Genomic DNA, 9,667 nt, shown 5'->3' on the forward strand with positions numbered 1-9,667 from the left:
AATTTCAGCACTTTAATTAAGTCTATGAAAGTCCACCAAATTAATTTGCAGCAGCAAAATAAGATGAAATTATGTAAAGCACAGGGATCAATTTATCATCCCATAACTCATGATGAATTCAACAAGCTTTCCCTTCCATGTCTAGGTGACAGCTATTAAAATCTAGTTGTCTGACTGCATTATATGAGAAATGGGACTTTCTTTTACCCCCAGTCTTCTAAAGACCTAGAAACATATTCTCTCCACGGATGAAAAATGGGTTTTGCTGCCAGCAAGGTTTGGGAGAAGAAGTGGGATGCCAGGGGGCTGAAGGGACATCAGAAAAGCCTGAGACCCTCAGTGCCACAACAGCTCCACAGGCTACCTTCCCACGTGGCCTAGGCGCCTTATAGGCAGGGTGAGTTCCTAATCTACTAATACCTCTTGGTTCGGGGCAAAGCTTCCCTCCAGCTTTGATCTTCTCTTAGGCTTCTCTGTCTCCAGGATCAGGCTACTTGAGGACAGAACCTTCTGATTAATGTGTCAAGAGCCATAGACTCTCCTTAATAGACAGTCCCTTTACTTGCTGGAGGCACAGACACAGCCTTGGCAGGAGCTGCCACAATGTGTTAAGTCACTACTAAAGTCACTCCATAATGACTGTAAATGCCGTAAGACGGAAGTGCCTGGATTCATTGCTTCGCGGACCGCCCGCAATGTCCCCTCTGCTCCCTGGCCTGGTGGGTCCCTGTCCGCCAAGCATCTGTGGCAAGAAAGCAAAAAGGCAGATGCCTCCAAATCCAAAATGGAACTTGAACCTCCAGATGATGGTTTTGTTTTATGACACACTTGACTGCCTACTCACGGGTGTGAATCTGTCACCTCAAATGGTTTTTTCCAAAGCAATTTGCTAAAGTGGATCTTTAAAAACACGTCAGGATGAATCATTAAAACACTTCAAGATGACAATACCCCTGGAAGACAGAAGATGCTGAAGCAAATAGTAGGCATCTTATCTGCCTTCAAGTAAGTGGAGAAATGTAAGCCTCAAGGCCCCAGAAATGGTTTCCCTATCAAGTCCCTGCCAGGAGTCCCTGAGAATCTCCCCACCCCCTCACTGACCAAATCCGTTTTTAAAGGGGGTTGATCAGTATCTTTTACAGTGTCTCCAAAGCCACTTGCACCTGAAATACAACCTGAGTGGTGCTGATGTATCTCAGGAACCTCAAGGCTTCTTCATCCAGGGACTGAGCAGGGCCTGCCCACGGCTGGAGATCTATATGCCACCGGGTGCCCTGTAAAAGATAGAAAACAGGTCCATGTGTAAAGGGTCGAGGCACTGGGGGTGGGGGTGGGAAGGACACAGAGCATCAGCTGGGGTGCCTGGCTGCTTCTTGTCTGCAAAATGAACGTGTCTGCGCACAGGTCGTGGGGAGCCCATTCGGAGCTGCTGTCTTTACAGTCACATCAGACCCGGGGAGGCAAACAAGGCCTGAGAAAGCCCAGCCACCTGGTAAGCAGAAGACTGCAAAGGCCTGGGGACGTCTTACAAACTCCACTTGACCCCGTCAGGCTCTCTCCTGCGGCTTTGTGTTACCCGTGCCTCTCCCCCATGTGAAGAAAAGCTCCCCTATCTACTACAGTTTCCAAAGCTTAAAGCTTCAGAACCAGGTCCCTCCTGAAGGGCCAGTCTTGCTGCTGAGGCACAATGCCTGAAGTCCTTCGGGTGCTTGGGTGCCTTCCCCAGCACAGGCAGACGAGGGCGGCACCGCTCAGTGTTCTAGATCTCAGCATCCCTGGCATCTGGGACTGTGCACTTGCAAGAGAGGACCCCGGGGCTGTCACCACCAGTGCTGACAAGGATAGCCTTCCAGCAAGGGGCTGCCGCCTTTCGGCAGAGGACATGAGGAGCCCCCATGAGCACAGCAGTGAGAGATGAACGCTAGGCCCCCTTGTGTAGCAAGGGTGGTGGGAAGGATGAAGGGGGGGGGGGTCGCAGTGGTCTGGAAGAAACTTAAGTGGGATCCCTTCAGTCAAAGGAAGCACTAGTCATGAAGTCCTTCCTAAAGCTCCAAGTCCGCCACCTGTACTTCTCACCACTTAGAAACCTCCCAGAGGCTCACTGTGATTGTCAGGGGGAGAATAGGGCTCAGGGTACAGGGTGGGGAAGGGGGTCGGGGGAGAGAAGCCCCAGCTGCTGGCAGGGTGCATGTCTGAGTCAGGAAAGACTCTGGGTGTCCAGGCACAGGGATTCCCGCAGTGCTTAGCCTGGGCTTTTAAACCCCCTTTTACGATGAGGAAGGAGGCAAGGGAAGGTTCTGGGGACAGATAAATGGGCCATTCACGCATACACGTTGTTCTTCACTCAGGTATTGCCATGGTCTGAATGTGTGTGCTCCCCTCCCCCATATTCATAGGTGAAAATCCTAATGGCCAAGGTGATGGTATTAGGAGGCAGTGCCTTTGGGAACTGCTTAAGTCATGAGGGTAGACCCTCCTGAACGCGACTAGTACTCTTACAAAAAGACCTCAGAGAGTTCCCTAGCCCGTTCTGTCATGTGAGGACCTGACGAGAAGGCAGCAACCCAGAAGAGGACCTTTACTGGAAACCAGCTCTCCTGGCACCTTGACCCTGGACTTCCAGCCTCCAGTACTGGGAGCAATAAATTCTGTTCTTTACAAGCCACTCAGTCTGTGCTGTTTTGTTATGGCAGCCGGAACAGACTAAGAGTAGGTATTACAGCAGGAACTGTCTGTCTCCTCCACCCCCCCCACCCCCCCCCCCCCNGGGGTTGCCCCTGATGGGGTGGCCTAGGTGACCTGGGGTTAAAAAGCTAGGAGGAGTGAGGGAGCAAGCAGGTTAGTCAGTATCAAGCCAGGTGTGTGGGCTTAGGCTCGAGGTTCCCGCCCTGGCATGGGGGGTCTGAGGTAAATGCGAACACTTTTTAAGCAATAAGCATTATTCCAGGTTAGATGCAATTAGCCTTATATCGTCGCACAAAGCCCAAGAGCCCACAGTCTTACCATCCAGACAGGTCTGTGCCTCCCTGTGGTAGCTAAGTGCCCTCCAGTCCCCTAGACTTAAGGAATCCTCACTGATTTCCCACAGGCTGCCTTATTCTCAGCTGCCAGTTTCGTGGGCACGCAACGTATGCAGTCTTAGAAGGGCCTGTGCTTGGGCGCCTGGCTGGCTCAGTCGGTGGAGCATACGACTCCTGACCTTGGGGTTGTGAGTTCAAGCCCCCATGCTGGGTACAGACATTACTTAAAAATAAAATCTTAAAAAAAAAATCTATTTTAAGAAGGGCCTCTGCTTGGCTTAATGCTCTGCTGACACTGTCTTGATATCCTTTAATACATTTTGAACAAGAGGCCTCACATTTTCATTTTGTACCAAGCCCCACAAATTATGTAGGCAGTCTGCCCTGAGGAGCACCTTTTCTGGGAACACAGCCTTTTCTTAGAGCTGTTCTTGTTCTGTGAAGGCTGAGCAGGCAGTCTAATCAGAGAAAGCCTGAGAACATTAATATATCTTCCCAGTTAATGCCTTCCACCAGCCCCCTACTTTTCTTTCTTCTCTGAAGTAGATGCTGGTTACCATGTGGTCAAACAATATTTTTTGAGCATCGGTCACTCTCCGCCAGACACTGGTCAACACAGATATGAATAAAACCTGGACTCTTCCAAGAAGTGCCCAGTTTGATGGGGGAGACAGATACTCCGCAGGGAAATGCTGAAAATTAGGGAGAGCAATTCTTTTCAGGAAGTAGTTACTTATGAAATCATAAATTACAAGCACATCTACATATAAACGCCTCCCAGCTTTGCCTGGTCATATTCTTCTTGCATCAAACGACGAAGTGCTTCCCAGGTTGCCAGTACCCTCAGCACAGCCACACAGAGAGCTTCAGGCAGGCTTGTCTAGGCCTGGGGTTTGAACCTCCCCATGTCCTTATCACGCGGCCACTCACAAGTGCCCCAGCATCTGGACCAGGAGCCTCTTGATAGAAATGATGAAGTTCACACATAATGGCCTTCCTCCAAATCAGGGGTCAGTAAACTCTTTCTATAAGGGGGCAAACAGCAAATATTTTAGGCTTTGCAGGCCATACAAATTCCTCGCCTCCTGTTGGAGCTCAAAACAGCCACAGACAGTAAGTAACCCAATGGTCACGGCTGTGTTCCAATGTAACTCCACTTACAAAAATAGGTTGCAGGCTAGATTTGGCCCACAAGGCTGTAGTTTGCTGACCCCGGCTATATTTGATTTGAATTTGGAGGCAGACTGGCCTCAAAGAGACCGTTTACTTGAAATAATGCAAGTATGATATCTAGATTATAACTAACTTTGTCATCTGGGTGGCTTGGGCAAATATCAGTCAGGATTCTAGCAGGATACAATAGGCTCCTTCCAACTGGCTAATCTGAGAAGAATTTAATAGACTATTTATAAAGGTGTGGGCAGGGTTTAAGGAAACCGATAATCAATAATGCAGTATCTACGACAGGTAGCACCAGAGAGCCCTTACAAACCCTGAGCCTGAAGGAGCAAGAGTAAGAGGAATTTATGGATCCCAGAGAGGGAAACTTTATGGAAAAGGCATTTAAAAAAATTTTTTTTATAATTTTTTTTCTGAGAGAGGCAGAGTGAGCAGGGGAGGGTCAGAGAGAGAGGGAGATACAGAATCTGAAGCAGGCTCCAGGCTCTGAGCTAGCTGTCAGCACAGAGCCCGACACGGGGCTCGATCCCATGAACCGTGAGATCATGACCTGAGCTGAAGTCAGATGCTTAACCAACTGAGCCACCCAGGCGCCCCTGGAGAAGCCATTTAATAAAGGAACAAAGCCAGCCCTATCACATCCAGTCATATTATATACACACACCTACTGTCAAAGCCAAGAAAAGGCAGAGGAGAGGGAGTCTATGGTTGGTCCATGCAAAGTCAGCCTCTCGGGGTGCAGAGCAGTTGGAGAAAAGTGGATGGTGGATCTGGAGAGACAAATAGAAGGTCTTCTGCACAGCACCCTTTGGAAAGAAGCAATGAGATTCAACCAGGGAGTCATTCATTCACTCAGTGGGCATTTGTTCCAGGCTTTGGATCAGAACTTAATACAGTTATAACCCAATAAACGCAATGAAGTTCTGTAGGGGCTCTGACACAAATCTCTACAGGATAACGGGGTCCACAGAGATGGAGGATCTAAATAGAGCTCCAAAATAAATGCCAAAAAACACAAATGCAGATTGTGGAAAGCAGTCTCCACTGCAAGAAACCCAAAGGCTTCATTAAAGAGACACCTTTAAACACAGTAGAAGCCCCTTCACCTGCACTAACACATAAAAATAACTTCACAGATCAATAATGGTGAATCCATAGGGTGAATCAATATGGCAGAACTACAGAATTATCTTCAGAAGCCATAAACAGGATCCTGACTGCAATCTCCTATTTCTCATTTCCAACCGATTGTTGGCCACAATGAAGCTAAACATGGCAGCTGGAATAGTAACTATCAGTTGAGGAATCTCAGGTGGAGACGTAATAGGAATATACAGCAGAGATGCCTTAGAAGTGCTCTAGCTTAATGCTTTGCTCGAGCTGTTTAAAAAACATTTCACATAAAGTAATGTTCCTGCTGGAATCTGTCTGACAGCAGTTCGTGATTATTACCCCAAGGAAACCACTAGCTTTTATCATCCCTTTCAATTATCATTTGTCTTAATTCTCTGGTACATACATCAATATTTGTCCTTCCAAACATCCCACAGACAGAACTCTCTGAGCACCTTAAAACACCAGTGGCCAGTATTTAATAGAACAGGGCAGAAACAAACACGCATTTTTTTTCTTAAAAAAAATGATCATGATTTTACCCCCAAACAATTCCCTCAATGTCAGCGTACACTATTACTCATATGCTCCAAATATCAAGTGGCCAGAACGATGCTACCCCCATCACTCCCAGGAGGTGGAAACATGAATTCCCAGTCCTGTCTGCCACCCCCACTTCCTCTCGGGATGGGGAAAGGAGCTGCTTCAGCAGAAGGGAATGGACGTGCTGGCATTTGGGGCTGGTCTGTCTGTCCCCAGCAGACTTGGGCTAAAATGTCAAACGGAGCACAATGAGCTGCCACTAAGAAGTAGCCATCCTCCTGAGCCAATGCAGGGACGAGGGTCCCTCTACTCTTTTGCGGTCCCAGGTCCTGCCCCCTGAGCCACCAGGCCACTCATACAAAGGAGCCCCTCCCCAAGCATAGACAAGCAGTACAAGGAAGACAGGGTCCCAGATTTCTGAGGCAAGGAAGCAGCCCCCACTTTTTTTGTCAAGGCTCTATCTGGCACCTTCTTCAGGCAATGCGCATTGAAAAGTGAGCCGGCCTCCTCTAATATGTTTTGAGTGCATAGAAAAAAATTCCAAAAGTTATTGTTAAGGACAGCAAAAGATATATACTGCTAGGTCATGTTGTATGGAGGCTATTTTGCAGACATCTGAGATTCTGCTTTCCACAGGGCAAAAAGTGATCACTGACAGTCCAAGCCAATGCACACAGATAATGGATCTGGCTCAAAAAGACCACAAACGTAGCCATGAGGCTTTCAGATATTTTTTATAATTTATGATTTCAGCATTAAATTTGTTTCTTGCCCAAAAAATGATTCTTTCAAGCCAAAGGAGCCAAATTTCAAGATTTTACTATTAAAAGATAATGCAAAAAACAAAGCAATGTTTTAACATGCTTTTTTGCCTAACAACCTACACTTATGCACATAATAGAAACGTATTAATTTGAGACCATAAGCCCCAAGCAAAACTGATTGCTTTTTTTTAATTATTAAAAAAAAGCAGACCCACCCATGACCTAGAAAAGAGGGCCATCAGTTCTGCCTGGTACAAAAGCTTCCGTTTTCTTGAAATCTGGAATAATGGCTTCTTTTTTTCACAGGCAGTTTCCCCACAGCCATGAATGACCTCAGGTAGCCCTCGTAGAAATTGTCAAACAAGGAACAGTACCACCAATACACATTTTTAAACATATTTGTGTAAAACACAAATATAAGCCAATGGAAGGCTTCTAATGGCCCATTCCTCTGTACTTCACTGCTACAGTTCTTCAGGGATGAAACTGTAAGATGACTGATGTAAATGGTCATCTGGATAATTGGAAGAGTGACTGAGATATTTTTATAAAGTTTCAATACTCCTAAATGCACATTCCCACAGCTAGGAAGCCCCTGAAAGGTTTTAGAACCAGCAATTTTCTGTTGGGAGAGCTGGCTAACAACTGATGCTCTGCATTACAGCCGGGCCTGTGGAAAGCAACAAGGTTGTGGGTCCTTGAGGCAAAGTAAACCATCCACTGAGCATGTGTTGATGTGTTGATGTGTTGATGTTGGAGAAGTCTAAGGTTTCTGGGAGAAACAAACCCAAAACAAAAAACAAACATATCTATTTTGCAATTTTGTGCTAATTAAGAGCATCCGTTAGTGGGCAGGAAACAATGACTGAAGCAAATTATTTATTCCTTTTTAGGAGAAAGGGGTTGTGGGAGTTGTAGGGTGGGGGGAAGAGGAGGCAAAACATAGTCCCCAGCAGAACATGGGACTAAGGCACAGCTGAGAGTGAACAAGCATCAGCCACTACCTTTCTGTAGCACCCTTAGATAATTGTGGTTTTTAGGACTCGGCCTGGGTGAGTATGCAGGGCTGTGTGAGTTTCTGGAGTGGCAGCGAACACGCGTTCCCCTCTGCAAGCTCAGACCCTTTTCCTCACAGTCAGTCCTGCTTCAAAAAGAGCAGGGGTCAGTTACACAATTTGTGGGGACATTGAAAATTCTGGTACCCCATGCACAAATGTCATTAAAACAAAGGAATCTCAGTTTCCGTTCTGCAAGCACACCCTCACCCTGTATCTTGCACTGAATCAGCAATAAAACCTGGACAGAACACGCAGAGCAGTGATTTGAGGAATCTGAAAAGTAAACACTAGCAGACAGATTGGAGAAGAAGACCAGAATTCAAAGTACCATTGAACGAGCAGTGAGGTCACCACTGTTTTTTCTTCTGGGGTCCTTGTTCCTGGCCCCGGCTCGAGACAGCTGCACACCAGAAGTGGGCATTGGCACAGGCCAAGAGCGTCAGGAAAAGCCCTCCAGTTCAGGCTCCAGCAGAAAAGGGGCCTCCTGGTGCTCAGAGAGAGTGGGGAAAATCCTTCATTTTCCTTTCTTTCTCTCTCTTTTTTTTTCCCCCTTCACTCCCACACCTGGGCAATCCCACTAAGTGGTGGAAGCCCACCAAGGGGCCACGGGCACCTAAAATTCTAGAGGAAAGGGAAGCTCAGTCTTTTATCTGTGGCTGTCACCCCAAGAGGATGCGGTGAACCCCCCAGTTAGTGTTTTCTGTCTCTTTCTTCTGTATCTTGGCCTTGGACTCAGACGCATTTACCAGAAGTGTGCAGCAAAGCATGAGTAGAGCAGGAAAAACCAAAGCCCGCCCTTTCTGGCCACGGGTTTCGGGAACCACAAGAAACTGGAAAATACCAGTAAAATCGTGGAAAAGGGAAGCAACCCCATAAAGTGGTTTATGAAGCCCTGGACCATAGGAGCATGGACTTGACCCTAGTCAGCATATCAAAGGATTTGGGAACCAAGCTGACTGACCTTCACAGGGTCCCAAACTGGACACTGGGTGGCATGTATATGGGACAGATCTGAAAAAAAAAAAACATGGCAAAGACTTTGAAAACAGGACTGATATTGAAATCACGATCCACAGAAGTCTGGCTGAAATGAGACCGCAATCCAACGAGACTGTCTGAGAAAACAAATATATCAATCTTATCTATGGTATTTAAACTCAGAGTTTATGAGTTATGACTCAGAGTCTCAAAATATAATATGCAAAATGTCCAGGATATGACCCCAAAGCACTCAGCACATGAAGGGAATCCGAACTGGTGTGGTAAAAAGACAATCAACAGATGCCAATACAGGCATAACACGTGTTGGAATTACTTGACAGAAATGTAAAAGCAACTATTCTAGAAAAACTCCAAGAAGTAAGAGCATGCATTCTTTTTTTTTTTTTTTAGTGTTTATTTATTTTGAGAGAGAGAGAGCATGAGCAGGGAAGCAGCAGAGAGAGGGAGACACAGAATCTAAAGCAGGCTCCAGGCTCTGAGCCATCAGCACAGAGCCTGATGTGGGGCTCAAACTCACAAACTGCGAGATCATGACCTGGGCCAAAGTCAGACACTCAACTGACTGAGCCACCCAGGCACCCTGAGCATGCATTCTTGAAATGAGTGGAAAGACAGGAAGCCTCCACAAAGAAATGGGAGATCTAAAGAGCCAAATGGAAACTTTAGAACTGAAAAATGCAATAACCAAAATAAAAGTCTCATGGATGGACTCAGCAGAATGGATAGGACACAAGGAAAAGTCAGTGAACTTGAAGATGGCTCCATAGAGAGTATCTGATCTGAACAACAGAGAGAAAATAAATGATTGGGGGGGGGGAGTAAAATAAGACTCAGGGACCTGTGGGGCAATATCAAGAGGTCTAACTTGCAGATTGGAATCCCAGAGGAGGAAGAGTATGAACACAGTGCAAAAAGAAAAAAAAAAAAATTGAATGACAGAATAGCGGAAAGATGCCCAAATCTGACAACCGTTATAAACGTAAAGATT

At 46.5% G+C, this 9,667-nt stretch overlaps 1 protein-coding gene across 2 annotated transcripts in view; it reads right to left on the reverse strand.

Annotated features, from left to right (window-relative positions):
- METTL24 (methyltransferase like 24) overlaps window positions 1-4,927 on the reverse strand; it is a 68,497-nt gene extending 63,570 nt beyond the window's left edge. For both annotated transcript variants that reach the window (XM_077779980.1, XM_077779979.1), the window contains exons 1-2: window positions 4,864-4,927; window positions 1,176-1,274 (exon numbers count right to left, since the gene is read on the reverse strand). The gene's annotated coding sequence lies outside the window, so the exon portion shown is untranslated. The remainder of the gene's footprint in view (window positions 1-1,175; window positions 1,275-4,863) is intronic.
- Window positions 4,928-9,667: the final 4,740 nt, after the last annotated feature.

The sequence above is a fragment of the Crocuta crocuta genome, unplaced genomic scaffold (genome assembly GCF_008692635.1).
Source record: "Crocuta crocuta isolate KB4526 unplaced genomic scaffold, BGI_CrCroc_1.0 scaffold147, whole genome shotgun sequence".
Lineage (NCBI taxonomy): Eukaryota > Metazoa > Chordata > Mammalia > Carnivora > Hyaenidae > Crocuta > Crocuta crocuta.